The sequence below is a fragment of the Theobroma cacao genome, chromosome 5 (assembly GCF_053813885.1).
Source record: "Theobroma cacao isolate CCN51 chromosome 5, ASM5381388v1, whole genome shotgun sequence".
Taxonomy (NCBI): Eukaryota; Viridiplantae; Streptophyta; class Magnoliopsida; order Malvales; family Malvaceae; genus Theobroma; species Theobroma cacao.
In genome coordinates this window covers 31,401,841-31,422,335 of record NC_142643.1, presented here as the reverse complement: position 1 = coordinate 31,422,335, position 20,495 = coordinate 31,401,841, and positions in this window count along the sequence as shown.

The window sequence follows — 20,495 nt, the reverse complement described above, 5'->3', positions numbered from 1 at the left end:
GCAACTTTATTGAGAATAAGTTACGGGGAGTCTATGCTTTAGGCATTTTGAATCCCTCGAAAATTTTCATATAAATATTGGAGTCCTATGATCCATATAGATATGCCATCACAATGTCCATAAGGTGCATTTCTAGTTTGTTAGAAAGTGCTACTCTAAAAAGGAAACAAAATATAATCATATCCATCACAGGTGAATACATCTCATCATAATTATTCCCAAGTCTTTGAGAAAAGCCTTAGGTAACGAGTTGGGCTTTATACCTCACAACCTAAAGTTTTTTCATTTCATTGTTAGACAAAATCCTGTTTGTATCCAATGGGCTTTACATTGTCAAGGGTTCGAGCTACAAGCTCGAAAACCTCTCGTTTAGATAGCGAAGCCAATTTAGCCTGGATTACTTCCTCCCACTTAGTTCAATCTTGCCTTTGACGACATTCTATAATAGATCACGATTCATAACCATCGTTTGTAATCTCATGAGCAACTGAGAGTGCAAAAGCATCATTGATGATTATCTTTTTCCAATCCCAAATCACATTACAATATGTAACGAAAATCCTAGCATTCTCAAGGTTGATTGTCTTTTCACAAGTTCATGCCTCTTCAAGGGCAATAGGTTCTTCTAAAGCAAGCTCAACATTAGGCTCTTTTATAGTGGATTCTTGATTCCTCCTCGTTTATTTTCATGGGACAATGTCTTTCGATCCTATCAGTCTTCCACGCTTCAAGTGTGAGCCATTTTGATCCATTTCATCCTATTTTTCAGGAACAATAATCCGAGCTAGAACATTCACAGTTGGAATATGAGACTTTGTAGCCTTGGGAGCATTATTAAATGCATCAAGAAGTCAATTGGCAATAGCTTAGAAGTTCTTAAGTCTAAATAAGATAAATTTTTCTCCTTCCAAGATAAAATCTCAATTGGTTTCTACTTCTTAACTATAAAAGCTTTAGGTATCCCAATTATTGTTTCATCGAAATGACAATCTGCAAATCTGGCAGTAAAAAGATCACCTGTCGTTGGTTCCAAGAACCTAGTAATGGATGGTGAATCAAACCCAACGTAAATGCCTAAATGGAATTAGGGATCCATTTTAGTCCTTTTTGGCGATGCTATAAACACCTTCATAGGGCAACTAAATGTGCATAAATGTGAAATGTCAGGTTCATAGCCTAAAACTAACTGTATGGGAGACTGTAAGAGACTAGCAATGGAGCACAATGTAACTAATGTTCTTGCATACACAACAGGATGACCCCACATTGAATAGTTGAGCATTGTCCTCAATAATAGAGTATGAGCGATAATTTGGGCGCATTTGTTGACTCCATTAGTTTTTTATGATAATAAAACATTCCCATACATTTGTGTCTAATGCCTTTACTTAAGTGTGTAGGAAAATTAATGTATGAAATTAATAAATCAATCTTTCAAAAGTGTATATCAAAAGAAAAAGAGAGATAAAAGGGATAAGACATGACTACTTAACAAGGAGAAAGCTCATTAGTTGAATAAGGAAGAATATTGGTTGGCTAAGATTCAAATTGGAGAAATGGCGGGTTGAAGATTATTGAGAAATAGAACCAACTTAGTCGACCAAGAAATGAGCTAGTCGACCAAGTGCTTACAGCCAGAACTGCTAGAGACAAGGAGCAGAAAACAGAGACAACGTAGTCAACTAAGATATTGGTTAGTCAACTAAAAGCATTATATCTGCAAGTTTGAACACTGCACTAAAAGACAGAGTAACGGTTAGAACCGACTCTCAACTATCTCTAATGGCTAGAAAACTGTCAAACTGCCATATGAGATGTTTCTCCAAGTATGAAAGGGTCTTCCAACAGTTAGAAAGTAGTTATTGGAAGTATTAGAGAGATTTGAACCACATAAGTGCTGAAAAACCAGAAAATCTCTCTTGTACCTTGCTGCACCTTAATGCCCATTCTTTGTACTTATATATTTCACTCAACCTTGTGCCATTTAGATCAACTTGTGATCATAGGTACTTTTTTTTACTTCTTTTCTTGTATTCTTAGAGTTAGGAAGTAACTTTAAGGAGTTATTCAAGCTTGGGATAGATTGATTATTATAGGTTGTGGTTGAGCCTTGGAAAAACCACTTGAGGTTATAGTTGAGCCCGAGAAAAACTAGTGTAAAAGGTTTTGACTGAGCCTTGTAAAAGCCATTGTAAATCTTGGTAAAAGCTTGTGAATTTTACCAGTTCCTAGTAGATTATTCAGAAAATCCTTGGTTCGATAATCAAGGTAGTGGATGTAGGTCTTGGACCAAACCACTCTAAATTCTATTGTCTTGTTTACTCTATTTTTGTTTTATTTTCTTTCCTTCATTTGTCTCACTTTGTCTACACTTAGAGACAATCTTTGAAAGAGCCAAATTGTGCTATTCACTCCCCCTCTGACACATATTATTGGGACCAACAAGTGGTATCAGAGCTAGTTCCCTGTTATTAAGGTCTAACACCCTTTGAGAGGATCCAAATGACTCAACTAAAATCAGTAGTGGTTGAGGGACAATCAACAAACAGACCACTTCTGTTTGATGGCTCTAATTACCCTTATTGGAGCACTAGGATATCAATCTATATTAGAGCTATAGACTATGAAATGTGGGACGTCATAACTGATGGACCCTTTATGCCTTCAACCGTGAATGTGGTGACAAATGAGTTGATACCCAAGCCAAGGTCTGAATGGACCGAGGTTGAAAATAAGAAAGTTCAAATAAATTTTAAGGCCATCAATACATTACATTGTGCCTTGACCCCTATTGAATTTAAAAAAGTCTCAAGCTGTACAACAACTAAACAAGTGTGGGAGAAACTTAGAATAATCCATGAAGGAACTTCTCAAGTAAAGGAGTACAAAACTGCCCTCTTAACACATAACTATGAAATGTTCAAAATGAAGCCTGGTGAAGACATCACTAGCATGTTAGATAGGTTTACAAACATCACAAATAAATTGAGTCAACTAGGCAAGCCTATCCCTGAACATGAATTAGTAAAAAGACTGCTTAGGAGTCTACCAAAAAATTGGAAGCCTAAAGTGACTGCAATCTGAGAGGCAAAAGATCTAAATGTTATCACCTTATATGAGATTTGTGGCTCTCTCCTAACTCATGAGCTGGAGCTTAAAGAGGAAGAATAAAAAGATAGGAAGGAAGCAAAGGAAAAGAAAAAAAGCATTGCACTTAAAGCCAGCATCCTTAAGGAAGAGCTGAAAGAGTTGTCATGTGATGATGATGAAGAGTTAGCTCTGGTTGCATGAAAATTCAGAAAGCTTATGGGCAGAAAAAACTAGACACTAGCTAAAAGAGGGTTTAGAAAAGATCAAGGTGTTTCATGAAAAATCAGAAACAAAAATGACTCCAACAAAAATGAGGAGCTGATCTGCTACGAATGCAAGAAACTTGGTCACTTCAAGTCCAAATGTCCATTGCTAAAAAATGAGACTCCAAAGAAAAATAAAAAATCCACGAAAGCAATGGTGGCTGCTGCATGGTTGAACAGTGACACATCAAGCTCTGAAGCTGAAGGTGAAAAATCTGAAGAAAGAGCAAACATCTATTTGATAGCACAAGAGGATGAAACCGAGGTATCCTCATCCCCCTGTGATATTTCCATTGATGATTTACAGGACGAGTATGACAACCTCTGTGATGAATTTGAAAATCTTTTTTTCATATACAAAACATTAAAGAAAAAGACTACATCTATTGAAAATGATTTGCAAAAAATGAGACAAGAGTTCAATTCTGTTTTTGAGCAAAGATATATTTTGCAAATTAAGTTAGAACACTCAAAAACAAATTTTGAAGTTTTAAAATTAGAGTTGGATAATAAGTATGATGTTGTGCAAAAATTACTTGATGAAAACAAAGCTCTCAAATGTTTGAAAAATGAATCCTCAAAAAGATATGCATACCACAATAAAAATTCTGCTAATGTATTACCTAGATACTATAATTGTGGTAAACATGGTCATTTATCATATGATTGTTTTAAGAAAAGAAATGTGCAGGAAATCAGAAAAATTTGGGTTCCTAAAGGATCCTATATTGCAACTAACACTCAAGGACCCATGAAAGTATGGGTACCTATAAAGAAAAACTGAAATGTTGTTTTGTAGGTTGAGCTGTACTTAAAAGAGACATGTTCAAGAGCTCAACTTAAGAAGAAGCAACCTTGGTACATGGATAATAGTTGCTCATGGCACATGACAGGAGATGAAATGTTATTGCTTAGCTAGACAAAAGAAAAGGAGGTACCATATCCTTTGGTGATGATTCAAAAGGTAGGATTCATGGGATAGGTACGATTGGTAAGAACTCCCAAACTCAAATCAGTCATGTGTTGTTAGTTAAGGGTTTGAAGCATAATTTATTAAGCATTAGTCAATTATGTGACAAAAGATTTAAAGTATGTTTTGATTCAAACAAGTGTGAAGTAATAGATATAGGTACAAACAAAGTCTCATTTATAGGAAAGAGATTAAAGAATATGTATATTGTTTTTCTTGAGGATATTGAAATAAATAGTGAAATATGCCTTGTTGCAAATGCTGAAAATGACAGCTGGATATGGCATAGGAGATTAGGACATGTAAGCTTGCATACTGTATCAAAATTGATTAGAAAAAACTTAGTTGTTGGGCTGTCGGATTTAAAATTTGAAAAAGAGAAAATATGTGATGCTTGTCCACTAGGAAAACAAGTTAGAACATCCTTCAAAACTAAGAAGATTCTGTCAACATCTAGACCTCTTGAATTATTACATATTGATCTATTTGGTCTAATAAGCACAACTAGTTTAGAAGGAAAATCTTATGGCTTTGTAATAGTTGATGACTACTCTAAATATACTTGGGTTTATTTTCTTGCTCATAAGAATGATGCATTATCAGCTTTTATAAGTCATTGTAGGAAAGTGGAGAATGAAAAAGGACTAGCCATAATTAGCATAAGGAGTGATCATGGAGGAAAATTTGAAGAAATTTACAACAAAAAGGGGTTGGATCACAATTTCTCTGCACCTAGAACACCCAAGCAAAATGGAGTTGTAGAGAGGAAAAATCGAACCTTAAAAGAAATGGATAGGACTATGCTATGTGAGAATAACTTACCAAAATATTTTTGGGATAAGGTTGTGAACACAGCAGCTTATATACTTAATAGAGTCTCAATAAGACCCATGATATCTAAGACACCATATGAACTTTACAAGGGTAGGAAACCAAACATTTCTTAGGAGTTTTGGCTGTAAATGTTTTGTATTGAACAATGGAAACAGCCCCTAGGAAAGTTTGATGCAAAGAGTGATGAAACAATATTTTTAAGATATGCATTAAACTCCAAGGCTTATAGAGTTTTCAACAAAAGGACTCTAAATGTTGAAGAATCGATCCATGTAGTTTTTGATGAGTCCAATGATTTACTAAAGGAAATTCATGTTGATGATGATAATGTAGAAATCCTAGAAAAAAAATGAAAAAAATGAGTTTCGAAAACAATAAAAATAGTGAAGAAAGCTCATCTAGAAGAGAAAATGAAACTCCACCTCTAGAAGATTTGCGAAGAACAACAAATCAGCATAATGACATTCCAAGAAGTTAGAGATTTGTAAGAGACCATCCACAAGATCAAATAATAGGTGATATTTCTCAAGGAATTAGAACTAGGAAAGCAACAAGAGAAACATGTGAATTTTCAGCATTCATATCTCGAATTGAGCCTAAAAACTTTGAAGAAGCTGAAAATGAGGAAAGTTGGATAATGGCCATGCAAGAGGAACTTGACCAATTCAAAAGAAATCATGTATGGTCATTAGTACCTAGACCTTTAAATCACCCTATTGTTGGCACAAAATGGGTGTTTAGAAATGAAGTAGATGAGCAAGGAAATGTGGTTAGAAATAAATCTAGGTTAGTAGCCCAAGGATACAACCAAGAGGAAGGAATAGACTATGATGAAACCTTTGCACCGGTTGCTAGAATTGAAGTCATAAGGTTGTTGTTAGCTTTTGCATGCTTCATGAATTTCAAATTGTACCAAATGGATGTAAAAAGTGCAATTTTAAATGGATTCATTCAAGAGGAAGTATATGTTGAACAACCACTAGGCTTTGAAGATTTTGAAAAGCCATATCATGTTTTGAAACTCCACAAAGCATTGTATGGATTAAAACAAGCTCCTAAAGCTTGGTATGAGAGGCTTTCAAAATTTTTGGTTGAAAAAGGGTATGTTAGAGGCAGCATTGATACTACATTGTTCATTAAAAGATATCTAAATGATTTAATTGTTGTGCAAATATATGTGGATGATATTGTATTTGGTGCAACTAATGAGGCTTTATGTAAGAACTTTGCAAAAGAAATGCAGAGTGAATTTTAGATGCGCATGATAGGATAATTGAAGTACTTTCTTAGTCTTCAAATTAAGCAAAGTGAAGAAGGAATCATTATCAACCAAGAAAGGTACACTCAAGATATGCTCAAAAAGTTCGATATGCTGAAGCTAAAACCAATCTCCACACCAATGAGTCCATCCACAAGACTTGATCTTGATGAAAAAGGAAAGAATGTAGATCAAAAGCTATATAGAGGTATGATTGGTTCACTACTTTACTTAACAGCAAGTAGACCAGATATTCAGTTTAGTGTGTGTTTGTGTGCTAGATTTCAGTCACAACCTAAAGAATCACACTTAACAGCTGTTAAGAGAATTTTTAGATAACTTTTAGAAACTCAAACTCTAGGCATATGGTATTCTAGAAAATCAACTTTTACCCTAGTTAGATATTCGGATGCTGATTTTGCTGGCAGCAAAACTGATAGGAAAAGCATTAGTGGAACATGCCAATTTATAGGTAGTATGCTAGTGTCATGGTTTAGCAAAAAGCAAAATTCAGTGGCTTTATCTACAGCAGAAGTAGAGTATGTATCATTAAGTAGTTACTATGCCCAAATATTGTGGATTAAACAACAATTAGAGGACTATGGGTTATCAATGCGTAAAATACCAATATACTGTGACAATACAAGTGCAATTAATATTTCAAAGAATCCTGTGCAACACTCTAGAACAAAACACATTAAGATTAGACATCATTTTGTTAGAAACCATGTAGTGAAAACTGATGTTAAAATTGAATTTGTGAATACTTTGCATCAACTAGCTGATATTTTTACTAAACCGTTGAATGAAGATAAATTTTGTGAAATTATAAGAAATCTAGGTATGATTAGTCAGCAGGAATTGTGAGAAAACCTTTGGTTCATGAACATGAAAAAGAATGCATTTAGTTGACTAAGATGAATCTTAGTCAACTAAGAGTATTCTGATAGCATTAATTAATAACACTCGGTGAATAAAGTAAGGAAGGAATAAAATAATATAAAGAATGTGTGTACCGAGTGATAAAGAATGAAGAAATACTGCCTAAAGTGAATAAAAAAAATTTAGAGGGAGTTTTGAAATTTTGAGCAAATAAAATAAGGCAATATTTAAGAGGGAGGTGAACGGTTTTCTAAGAGAAATTAAAACTGCTAACAACTTCTTTTTCTCCATTTTCTCTCCCCTGAAACTCAAAAATCTAAAACCGAAACCCTTTTCTCTCCACTTTCTTGCCTCTGAAACCGACTCATACTAAAACTAAAACCCTCAAACCCAAGTCAGAAATTTTCAGAATCAAAATGGCAAAAACATCTCGAAGTAGAGAAATCACTGAAAAGAAGAAAGGAAAAAGACCAATGGAAGACGGATTAGAAATAAAAGTACTGAAAAAGAAACAGAAAATTTCGTCTGCTTCAGTGAAAGAGATATCTAAGAAACTGAAAGAAAAGAGGCAAAAAATAGAAAAAAAAAAGCACAAGGAATCCACACTCAAGAAAGGTACTAGTTCTTCCTCTTCTAAGTTTAGAAATAAGATGCATGAACTGAGGTTCAGAAAAATTGAGAATGCACTTATAACTTATGGCAAATATATCAACTGGAAGAGTTTTGATGAGAACTTAGAAATTCAGACAAGCTTACCCGACTATTTTAATGAACTGAAACTGAAAGGATATAGCACTTTTAAGAATAGATCTTACAATGCAAGTCTGGTAAAGGAATTTTATTCTAGCATTGCTTTAGAAGAAAAAGAATTATAGGATTCTGATGACTATATCAAAAATGGTTTGAATGTGTATTTGAATGGGAAAGAATTTGTTGTCACTGCTGATGATTTAGGTAGTTTACTGAAAGTTGAGTGTGAAGAAGGTGAGTATGAGTTCCTTGAGAAATACAATCCATCATCATTATGGGAAATCATCACTGGGAGGAAGGAAAAATATTCTTTAAAGAGCAATTTTGGTCTGATAATTAATCCCCAGATAAGGATTTTGCACTACTTTGTAGAAGCAAACATCCAGGGCATAAGTGGAAGTTTAAGTTACATCAGCTTTCAGGATCTTTGGTTGATGAAATATGCCTTCATTAGGGTTGCTCTGAATGTAGGCAGGTTCATGATTGAAAGATGAGAGTAGCTTGCAAACTTGATAAAGTCAATCCGCCTTATGGGAATGTCATCTCATCCTTTGTCCAGAAAAAGAGAGTTTGGGCCAAGAGGTATGAAATAGACATGGTGAAGACTAGAGATCAAGCCATTTACTATGGCAGCTTGATCAAAATGGGATACAAGCTGGATGGTGAGAAATTCACTAAAACACCCAAGGTTTTGCAATACCAGCACCAACAGAGGGAGCGTCCTCACAATTCTCAAGTGAAATGATCTTTAATCTATTAATGAGGATGGATGGAAAGCTAATTGATCAAGGTGCTAGATTACTGAAGATTGAAGAGAAACTTGCTAAATTGGAAAAGGAAGTAAAGGAAAAAGAACAAATCCCATCAGAACCTACTGTTGCTGATTCCTCTAAAACACCAAGTGCTGCACCAGCACAGCAACGTGTTGAAAGTTTAGCTTTATAAGCAAAAGGGTCTGCTTCTCATGGTGCAAGTTATGGTGTTCTAGCAGATGGTCATGAGCTAGAAGAAGAACAGCCAAGAAAATCACCTTCACCTGAGCTACAGGATAGGATGAATCTGATCAAGGCACTAAGGAAACTACGTCTGATCGAGAAAATAACCCCACTAAACCTCAGCCTCAACTAGAACCTCAACCATTTCCTCCACATTCTGAAGAAGTTTCAATCATGGGATTGTTCTAGTAAATGGTCAGGGAAGAGCAAGTTGAGAAATAGGCTGAAAAAGCAATTGTAGAGACAGAAGCTCAACAGAATGCACCTGCACTAGTTCCAAAAATGAAAGCCAAATCTGGAAAAGGAAAACAAAAAGTTACTACAACACCACAGCCAGAGACAAAACCACCCACCAAAGGAAGGAAAACTATGACCACAAAGACAGCATTTTTCAAGAAAAGAAAGTTTTCTCGGTTGGCAAACAAATCCAAGACAGCTCCGGTCACTTCACCTCAGACTCCAGTCAATGTATCTTCACCTAAACCTTCTCTTAAAAAATCGTCACCTCTAAGAGAACCCTCTCTTTTTCCTTTTAACCCTTTCTACGACACTGAATCCACACCCTCTGACACATCAGAAGACTAGAAGCCCCTTACTTTGATGTTGACAAAAAGGGGAAGTAGAATGGTAGAACCAAGGGATAAGGAACCAAGAACCAACAAAAAATTAAAAAAAATGTTAGGGTGGAGAAACCAGGAAGGAACTCAGGGAAAAAAGAAAGCATAAATGAACCATGAGTAGGAACTTAGAAAAATAGGGGATAGGAAGCAAAAATAGTCGAGGGGCAATTTCGAAACATCTTTTTGATTAACTGCTATTTGTGCCATGGTGGCATTTGAACACTCAATTTTAATTTTGTAGTTTATATGGTAGTGTAAGACATAAATGCTAATATGTCTATGATGTTTGATTGCTGAAAATTGAATGTTTGTTAATATTTTACTATCCATGATATTTTAACTGTTGTTAACAAAATCTGCTGATGCACCATATTTGACTGATGCTGATAACTGCTGTTGTATGCTGATAATTGAACAAATTGCATTTGTAAATAATTATAGATCTTGTGTATAATGTGTTGACTGATTTATGAAAGGAATAGACAAAATCTGATGACAATATGCTGTTGACAGACTTTGCTGAATTTTCTATTAATAATTGTCAACATTCATTGCTATAAATCACCCCAAAATTATGCACATATGTATACTCTAAATGTACAATGTTATTTTTTGTATAACTAGAATAAAATCTGCTGGAATAAAGTAAGCAAAATATGCACACAATAAGGGAGAGCATATGCTTAGGGGGAGCAATCTTCATTTTTTGTAGAAACTAAAATGAGTAAAAAGACACTATGCGGTTAATCAATGAATGTTTTGTCATCATCAAAAAGGGGGAGATTGTTGGCTCCATTAGTTTTTGATGATAATAAAACATTCTCATATATTTGTGTCTAATGCCTTTACTTAAGTGTGCAGGAAAATTAATGTATGAAATTAATAAATCAATCTTTCAAAAGTGTATATCAAAAGAAAAAGAGAGATAAAAATGATAAGACATGACTGCTTAACAAGGAGGAAGCTCATTAGTTGAATAAGGAAGAATGTTGGCTGGCCAAGATTCAAATTGGAGAAATGGCGGGCTGAAGATTATTGAGAAACAGAACCAACTTAGTCGATAAGAAATGAGCTAGTCGACTAAGTGCTTATTGCCAGAACTGCCAGAGACAAGGAGCAGAAAACAGAGACAACTTAGTCAATTAAGATATTGGTCAGTCAACTAAAAGCATTATGTCTGCAAGTTTGAAAACTGCAGCAAAAGTCAGAGTAACGGCTAGAACAGACTCTCAACTGTCTCCAACGGCTAAAAAACTGTCAAACTGCCATCAGAGATGTTTCTCCCAGTACAAAAGGGTCTTCCAACAGTTAGAAAGTAGTTCTTGGAAGTATTAGAGAGATTTGAACCACATAAGAGCTGAAAAACCAAAAAATCTCTTTTGTACCCTATTGCACCTTAACGCCCATTCTTTGTACTTGTATTCTGCACTCAACCTTGTGCCATTTAGATCTACTTGTGATCATAGGTACTTTCTTTTACTTCTTTTCTTGTATTCTTAGAGTGAGGAAGTCACTCTAAAAAGTTATTAAAGCTTGGGATAGCTTGATTGTTATAGGTTGTGGTTGAGCCTTGGAAAAACCACTTTAGCTTATAGTTGAGCCTAGGAAAACTAGTGTAAAAAGGTTTTGGTTGAGCCTTCTAGAAGCCATTGTAAAGCTTGGTGAAAGCTCGTGAATTTCATCGGTTCTTAGTGGATTGTTTGAAAAATCCTTGGTTGGATAATCAAGGTAGCGGATGTAGGTCTTGGACCGAACCACTCTAAATTCTTCTATCTTGTTTACTCTATTTTTGTTTTATTTTCTTTCCTTCATTTGTCTCAGTTTGTCTACACTTAGAGACAATCTTTAAAAGACCTAAATTATACTATTCACCCCCCCTCTAGCACATATTATTGGGACCAACAGCGTTTAATCAGGGACTCTACCAAATCATTTTAAGGATGAACATGTGGAGCTGAGTGCTCAAACTCAATTTCTATTGAAGCACAATACGCATCAAAACTCTTTGATGTAAATTCACCAGTATTATCCATCCTTATGCTCTTGATTGGATAATCAGGGAAATGTGTTTGAAGCCTTATAATCTTCACAAGTAAATGTGCAAAGGTAACGTTACGCGTAGATAATAAGAAAACATGAGACCATTTATAGAATGCATCCACTAATACCATGAAATATCGAAATGACCTACTTACCAATTGTATTGGTCCATAAATATCACCCTGGATTCTTTGCAAGAATAAAGGGGATTCAAGATTCACCTTTGTCACAGAAGGTTTAATAATAAGTTTTCCTTGTGAATAAGTTTCACGAGTATAATCTTTGGACAACAAAACCTTTGTATCCTTTAAAGGGTGTCTTTTAGTATTTTGGATTATCCTACGCATCATCGTAGCTCTCAGGTGACTTAGGCATTCATGCCAAAGTCGAAACTCATCAGGGTTTATTAGTTTCTAAGACATGGTAGCATAGGATTCAACAGCTCTAATAGTGACACAATACAATGCTATAGTTGAAGCTTTAAGCTTTTCATGGATGGTCTTTTGGCCTATCTTTTAAGAAGTGATGTAAAGACATTCCTTATCTTGCCCATAATTGTCTCAAGATGGTACCCATTACGACGTACATATTTTAAGCTAAGTAGATTCCTCTTTGATTTACTACTTAGCAATGCATCCTCGATATGCCAGGTGATGCCCTTTGATAGAACAATTGTGGCATTCTGGAGCCATCAATAATCCTATTAGGATATGATAGTGTATGGACATTTGCTTTACGCAACATCACACTCCATAAAAAATGCTTGCCACAAAGTATGGTATGTGTCGTTGCATTATCAAGCAAACAGACATCTTCCTTTTTCTCAATGATTCCTATTTGCACTTGTATTGACAACTTCAGGTGTTAAGTATCATGAAAATTTGCATATTAGTCATGGGATTGAAAATTTTCAAATAACAAATATGGAATCAATTTCATAATAGTTTTTATTAAATGGCCATATTGTTCTTCCTTGGGAATAATCAGCCAAGGGTAATACATTCACAGAAAAAAAATGAGAAAAACAGTAAAATCCTTAAACCCTAAGTTTGGGTTGTTCTCCACCAATCTGATGCCTTATCTTGACAATTAGGTTCCTTGAAGAAATCAAAGACTTCCAAGGATGTTTTTGTTTCTACATGAGTAAAGGGAGTTATTTCAACAGAGGCATTGTTAACCTCAACGTTAGTCATAGCAGTATGATTCTCAAAGACCCACCGTCGCTTTAGGGGACGAAATGAGGTTTAAGGTCCATTGTCGGCTTCCAACCTATTAGACAGTATACAAAATTAAAATCTAATTGGTTGAAAAATTAAAAAAAATACCTTCTTAGTTAGTTAAAGCGTTGTGCTGATAACGTGTTGTGAAATATAACTTTGAAAGAGAATATTAGAGAAAAGTAGTAGGAATGTAAGAAGATCTTCTTTTTCATTTCTTATTCCAGTATGTCTACCATCAACTACAATGCCTTTATTTATAGGCACACATAGATAGAGGGGAAATGAATTTACATAAATAGAGGGGATGAACTTAGTAGATAGGAATGTAAATGCACTGAATGAAACTAGGAGATAGAGATGTACCAACATAAATATGTACATTGGATTTGGGGAGATACATTGGATGTTATGAAGTACAATGGATATTCACATATATTCATAACAATAAGCAATTAATTTTGTATTGTTTTATTTTCAAATTAAATAATATATAAATGTTATTCATGAAGAGTGCTTATTAATGAAAAGTTGTGATTAAAGAGTTATAAATAGTTACCTTATTAAATATAACTCTTTGAATAGTTATATTATGAAAGGAAATAACTCTTTACATTAAAAGACATATACATTCATTTATTATATAAACAACGTCATTACACTATCATTATAACTATTCTGATAAGTGTGTTAAGGACTTTGTTGTATCCTGAAGGTTGAAAAAATACCTTAAAGAAAGTGTTTTATTCATGCCCTCAAAGTTATATTTTTCTTCTTTTTAAAAATTTCTAACAATAATAAAATTAACTTTCAGGCAATCTCCGGTTTGAAAATTAACTTTAAAAAATGCTATATCTATGAAGTGGGAATTCAACAAGGCTTGGTAAACAGGTGGGTGGTTTTGGTTAATTGTAGAGTTGGCAACCTTCCATTTTCTTATCTTGGGTTGCCTTTGGGGGCTACATCTCATTCAACTAGCTTATGGCAGCTTGTCATTCAAAGATTTGAAAGCAAGTTATCCACTTCGAAAGCAAAGAGCTTGTCCATGGGAGGTAGGCTAACTCTTTTAAGATCAATCTTAAGTAACTTGCCTATATTTTTATGTCGCTCTTCTAAATGCCAAAAAAGGTTAAGTTCGAGATTGAAAAAATCCAAAGAAAATTCTTATGGGGCATCCAAAATTTGGTGTTCGACTCCATCATGTTAGTTGGAATTTGATCTATAATTACTGTGATTTAGGAGGTCTTGGTTTGGTTGACATTGAGGTAAAAACCAAGGCATTTTTGAATAAGTGGCTATGGCATTATGAAAATGAACTGAAAGGTTTTTGGAGGTGTATTGTGGATGAAAAATTAGGTTTGGATAATAAGAACCTCATTCCATGGCTTCGAAATAGTGCAAAAATGTCAAGTATTTGGAAAAGTATTATTAAACTTCTTCATGGTGGTTGTGAACTCAGCAACTTTATCATTAAGGGACTTGGCATCTCTCTTGGTAGGCAAAGTAAAATAAAATTTTTGGATGATGAGTGGATCAATGGTTGCATTCTTAAAACTGATTTTTCGATAATCTTTGCCTTAGCAATTAAAAAAGATGGGAGAGTTGAGGACTTCGAATCTTGGAATGGAGAAAACTAGACTTGGATTGTCGAGTTAAGGAGAACTATTTTTGGTTGGGAAAATGAGCAATTTAACAAGCATTTTCAAGACAAATTGATATGGAAGGGAAATACTAGCGATGAGTACTTCCATAATTCATTTTGTAGAAATGTGATGCATGCCACCACAGCCATGTCACAACCCAAATTTCGGGTCATGACCGGCGCATGGGCCTAATGGATGTAGTCCACTAAGCCCAAGCAAGCCTATTAATCTGATGTGTTCATCATTCCATCATAAACTATTAAGTCACATTTCTTAACTTAGGATCAAAGTAATATTAAACATTGCCACTTCATACTGGCATACTAAACAAGTGTATATACGTTGTCTACAGCATGTATCTTAATAATTTACATTAGGTTGGTCTATACACAACAAAAGAATACTTGACTTCCAGCGGAGGGACTCGGACGAATGTACAGCTACTGAATGCCTAGACACCTACCATAAAATAGATACAAGTCTACAAGGACACCTCGTCCTAGTTACCGACTGCCTCATGATCTGAAAACATGAAGTTGAAAACGGTGAGTATAAACCTAGTGAGTGAACAAGAAAGGGAACAAGAATACCATAAGAAATGTTTAACGAAATCATGATGTATTCTTTTTTCAAAACAATGCAATTTGTTTTTGATCTTATTAAACCCCTAATGTAAACCCCATATGTGAAAAAAATCATTTATTGGAAAAAAATCCATGCTCAACAAAGGATTTAGAGAGTGAAAACTTTAATAACATTCATGTGAATCAAGTCAATAAACGATGCGTCGAAGGTTTCGAGAATGCTTTTTCGCTGCAGCGACACTTGATTTCAATTATCAACTAACCGAGGGTTTTTTGACTAGCCGAGGGTTTCTCACCAAACCTCCTCATATTAAGCTTAATTCACTTATTCCTTAATGTTGGAAATCCATGCTCAAATATGGTAGCAAAGAAGTGGAAAATAGGGCAACAATTGATCAAAATGAGGTGAAAAATAGACAATTTTTCGTTGCAGTGAGATTTTGGTCATAAGACAGAAAGTTTCTCGCTGCAGCGAGAAGCTATTGTACCTTCCTCGCTGCAACGAAAATGGATTTTTGCTGCAGCAAGTTTCTGGCCAGCCTACCCTTTCAAAACCCGAAAGTTTCTCACTGCAACGAGAATCAAAACATCAAGAAAAAGGTTTCCTTTTCCCTTAAAACAAAGCCATCCTGTTAAATAACAAAAGCAACATGTAACACATGCAAACTCCCAAATTTCAACAAATCAAATGCTCACATTTTTGCATTTACAACCATATACCATATATGTATATATATATAGATATCAATCATCATATACACCCTCCCATCATCATCATCTTATATGCAACAGCTTATGCGCACTCCTACTCACACATAGCCGGGTCAGCAACTACTTATGTGCACTCCCACTCGCACATAGCCGGGTCAGCAACGGTTTATGTGCACTCCTACTCGCACATAGCCGGGTCCACATCAACATACAAATAAGCACCCAATGCATATCATGCATATTATCATATTTTGATAACACATAACCCATTGTATAGCACATTTTCACAATATAAAATCACTCACCAAAGGCTTGTTCCTAAGGTACATTTTCAAAGACAAGTTGGACAAAATCATTCATATTCCCCAAAACACGTTTGAAATGCAAGTGCACTCACCGGTATATTGTTGAGCCTTTCACTGACTCTAATTTCCCCTAATTGTCCAAATGGGATGATGAGGCTTCCTTGGAATCTACCATCACATTAATATCACCATTATGTTAATTCCATACTATATACCTTAAAAGCTATCTCTTAACTAGCTTTCTATTGTCACTTTAAATGGCTATCTATGTTCACTATCTTAATCACCATAAAAGGAATAAACACACTCAACAATAAAAAAGCTGATAATCCCAATTACTAGCCATTATTCATAGCTAAAAACCAATCTTAGTTCATCACTGACCCTAGGGTTCCTTTGTAGTCGAATTCTCTTCCAATAGCTTCCAAACAAATGGGGTAATTCTCTCTTTCTCTCTCTAAAACACCCAACTAGTGAGAGAAAGTATGGAAATAAGATTTATCAAGGGTTTTGAAGTGAGAGAGTGAAAGAATACAAGGGTTCTAGTCAAAAGGGCACGAAGGTATGAAAACTAGAGCTAGAAAGAGAAAATCATGCAAGCTCCATACCAAGCTTCCATGGAGGTTGGAAGCAACATGAAAGAGAAGAAGGAGGAAAAAGAAGAAGCTGCTGGAAAATGAGAGAAGAAACTGCTAGAAGAAAGATATTTATAGCCAATCTTATCCATTCCACTTAAATTACAAAAATGCCCCTCCACCAATTAACTTACTCTCCTCCAACCCTTTATGAAATCTTTTTACTCCTTTGACACCAAGACAAGATCCATAATGGTCTAGACATACTCGGGTTCATGAAAACTTAAAATTTTAACTCGAGGTGAAAAATGACCATTTTGTCCCTTACCGTGAAAATCATCAAAATTTTTGTTTTCTTTTCATTTTACCCTTAATTTCATCATCCATTTATGCCTTAGGCCTACTTAGGCCATAATATTGTTTAAAATCTTACTTTTATGGGCTTACTAAGGAAATGACAAAATTACCCTTAATCAGGGACATCGCATATACTTTCCTTTACGAGTCTATAAAGGTCAAGGTCTCACATTGGATTACCATCTAGTCTGGCATAGCCCCATTTAAAATTGAAGTCTTCTGTTGGCAGTTGGTGCAAGGCTGATTAGCTATCAAGGCTTCCTTGGTGAATAAAGGCATTATAAACAAACAGGCAATTGTTTGTTTGCTTTGCATAAAGGAGGTTGAAACTGTCAACCATCTTTTCTTTGTTTGTGAAAAAATATGGACTCTTTGGCAACAGTGGGGTGAAATGTGGAATGTGAGTTGGGTCACACATCATGATCATTTATCTTATTTTCTTTCATGGTTGGACTTTGCTAAGCCCTTGAGAAATTATTCAATATGGAAAATGGCATGGTATGCCATTAGGCAATTTGGATTGCTAGGAATAAGGTGGTTTTCTGAGGAAAGGAAAGGGATGGCTATCAAATTTTTGAGCTCACCAAAGTTAGAGTTGCTTGGTGGATGAACACCAAATGGCTCGATCTCAACCTTTCAATTAGGGATCTTGCTAGATTTTTGAATAAAGGAAACACTCTAAGTCAAGGAATAAAAGTCAAAATAAGGGTGATGTGGGATAAACCAGAAATTGGAACCCTTGAATTCAACACAAATGGAGTTTAAAAGGTAATTTGGGAGAATCCAGAATAGGTGGAATCCTGAGATATGAGAATAGGGATACTCTAGCCTATTTTTCCAAGTCCATTAACCATTCGGACTTTAACTTGGCAAAGTTGTTAGCACTTAAAGAGGCAATACTGATCTATGCCACTTCTAGAAGGAGCTCAACTCATCCCTTTTTTCTTGAAAGTGACTCTCATAATGTGGTGCAATAGACTCTTAACCCAACCAAGTTGCCTTGGAGATTGAGGTCAATTGTCATTCAGCTCTCCAATCTTCTTACTAAAATTTGGAGTTGGCATATCAAGCATATACCTAGATCTGCCAATGAGGTAGCAGATGAATTGGCAAGAGAAGGAGTCCAAAGGACAAATTATCTACTATGGCTCAAACTTGAGGTAGTATCACTTAACCCAGGCCTTGCTGAATGTCACGACCCAAATTTCAGGCCATGATCGGCTCATGGGCCTAATGGACGTAATCCACTAAGCCCAAGCAAGCCAATTAATCTGACATGTTTATCATTCCATCATAAATTGCTAAGTCACATTTCATAACTTAGAATCAAAATAATACTACACGTTGCCATCTCATACTGGCATACCAAACAAGTGTATATACATTGTCTACAACATGTATCTTAACAATTTACATTAGGTTCGTCTATACACAACAAAATAATACTCGACTTCTAGCGGAGGGACTCGGACGATTGTATAGCTACTGAATGCCGAGACACCTACCAAAAGATGGATACAAGTCTACAAGGACACCTCGTCCTAATTACTGGCTACCTCGTGATCTGAAAACATGAAGTTGAAAACGGTGAGTATAAACCCAGTGAGTGAACAAGGAAGGGAACAAGCAACAACAAGGGAGAATTTAAAATCATGATACACTTGTTTCAAAACAATGCAATTTAGTTCCATTCATATTAAAAACCCCTCGTCAAGCCCTTAAACGATTAATCATTTGAAAATCATGAACCCATACATAACGAACCATTTGAAGAATTAAAGCTTCAATGACACGCAAGCAAGTCAAATACGATAATGAATCTTCGCTACAATGAAAATTCATTCTTGCTGCATCATTGCAGCGACGTTGGGATTTAGTTATTAGCCGAACGAAGGTGTCTCACTAAACCTCCTCATTTTAAACTAAACTCATTTAGTCTTTAATGTTGGAAGTCCATGCTCAGATATGGTAACAAAGAAGTGAAAAATAGGGTAGTAATTGGACAAGATAGGAGACAAAACAGAGAGTTTTTCGCTATAGCGAGATAGAATCTACTGCAGCGAAATTGTAACCCAGAAACAGAAGGTTTCTCGCTGCAGCGAGATTCTTTCTCACTGCAGCACAATTCAAGTAATGAAACAGAGAGTTTCTCACTGCAGCGAGATTCCTTTTCATTGCACGAGAAGCTATAGTGACTAGCTCACTACAGCGAGATTCATTCTCATTGTAGAGAGAACCAGTTCTGGTGAAGGCTCTCAAACTTGAGAGTTTCTCGCTGTAGCGAAAATGATTCTTGCTGCAACGAGAAACAAGGCACCAATGAAAACTTTACCCTTCTTCCCAAAGAAAAACCACCCTGCTGAAATGTCCAAACCAACATGAAACGCATAACAATTTTCCACAATTTAACATGTCAAGTTTCACATGCATTACAACCATATACCATTACTCATTAATTTCCTATATCACACATATTTACATATGTATATATGTATACGTATACCCATCATCATCATGCACACCATCCCATCATCATCATCACCAGCTCATGCGCACTCCCTACTTACACATGGCTGGGTCATCACCAGGTTATGCGCACTCCGTACTTGCACATAACCGGGTCATCCTCGGTTAATGCGCACTCCCTACTCGTACATAGCCTAGTCAATGTCATTACACAACAATATATTCATATTTATATATGTCAACACAATGTGGTAGTGCATGAATCAATAATAGTCTCATGTCACAACATAAACCATTTCTCAAGAGCTTGTTCCCAAGGATCTTATTTTTTAAGAAAAGTTGTATAAAATCATTCAAACACTTTGAACAAAACAGTCACATTCCCAAAATAGTTTTGATAGGCAGTCCACTCACCGATTTATTGTTGAGCCTTTAATTGACTCTAATTCTCCCAATGATCCAATTGGAAGGATGGGACTTCATTAGAACCTAGGATCACATTAGCATAAGCAATAGGTCAATTCACACACTATGAACCCTAAAAGCTATCTCTTAGCTAGCTTTCAATTGCCACATTAAATGGCTATCTATGTTCACTATCTTAATCACTAAAAAAAAGAAATGAACATACTCAACTATAAAACAACTCTTAATCTAAATTACTAGCCATTATTCATAGCTAAAAATCAAGCTTGGTTCATTACTAACCCTAGGGTTCATTTGTAGTTGAATTCTCTTTCAATAGCTTTCACACAAATAGGTAATTCTCTTTTTCTCTTTCTAGAACGCCCAACTAGTGAGAGAAAGTATGAAAATAAGATTTTTCAAGGGTCTTAAGGAGAAAGAGTGGAAGAATACAAGGGTTCTAGTCAAAAGGGCTCAAAGGTATGAAAACTAGAGCTAGAGAGAGAAAATCATGCAAGCTCCATATCAAG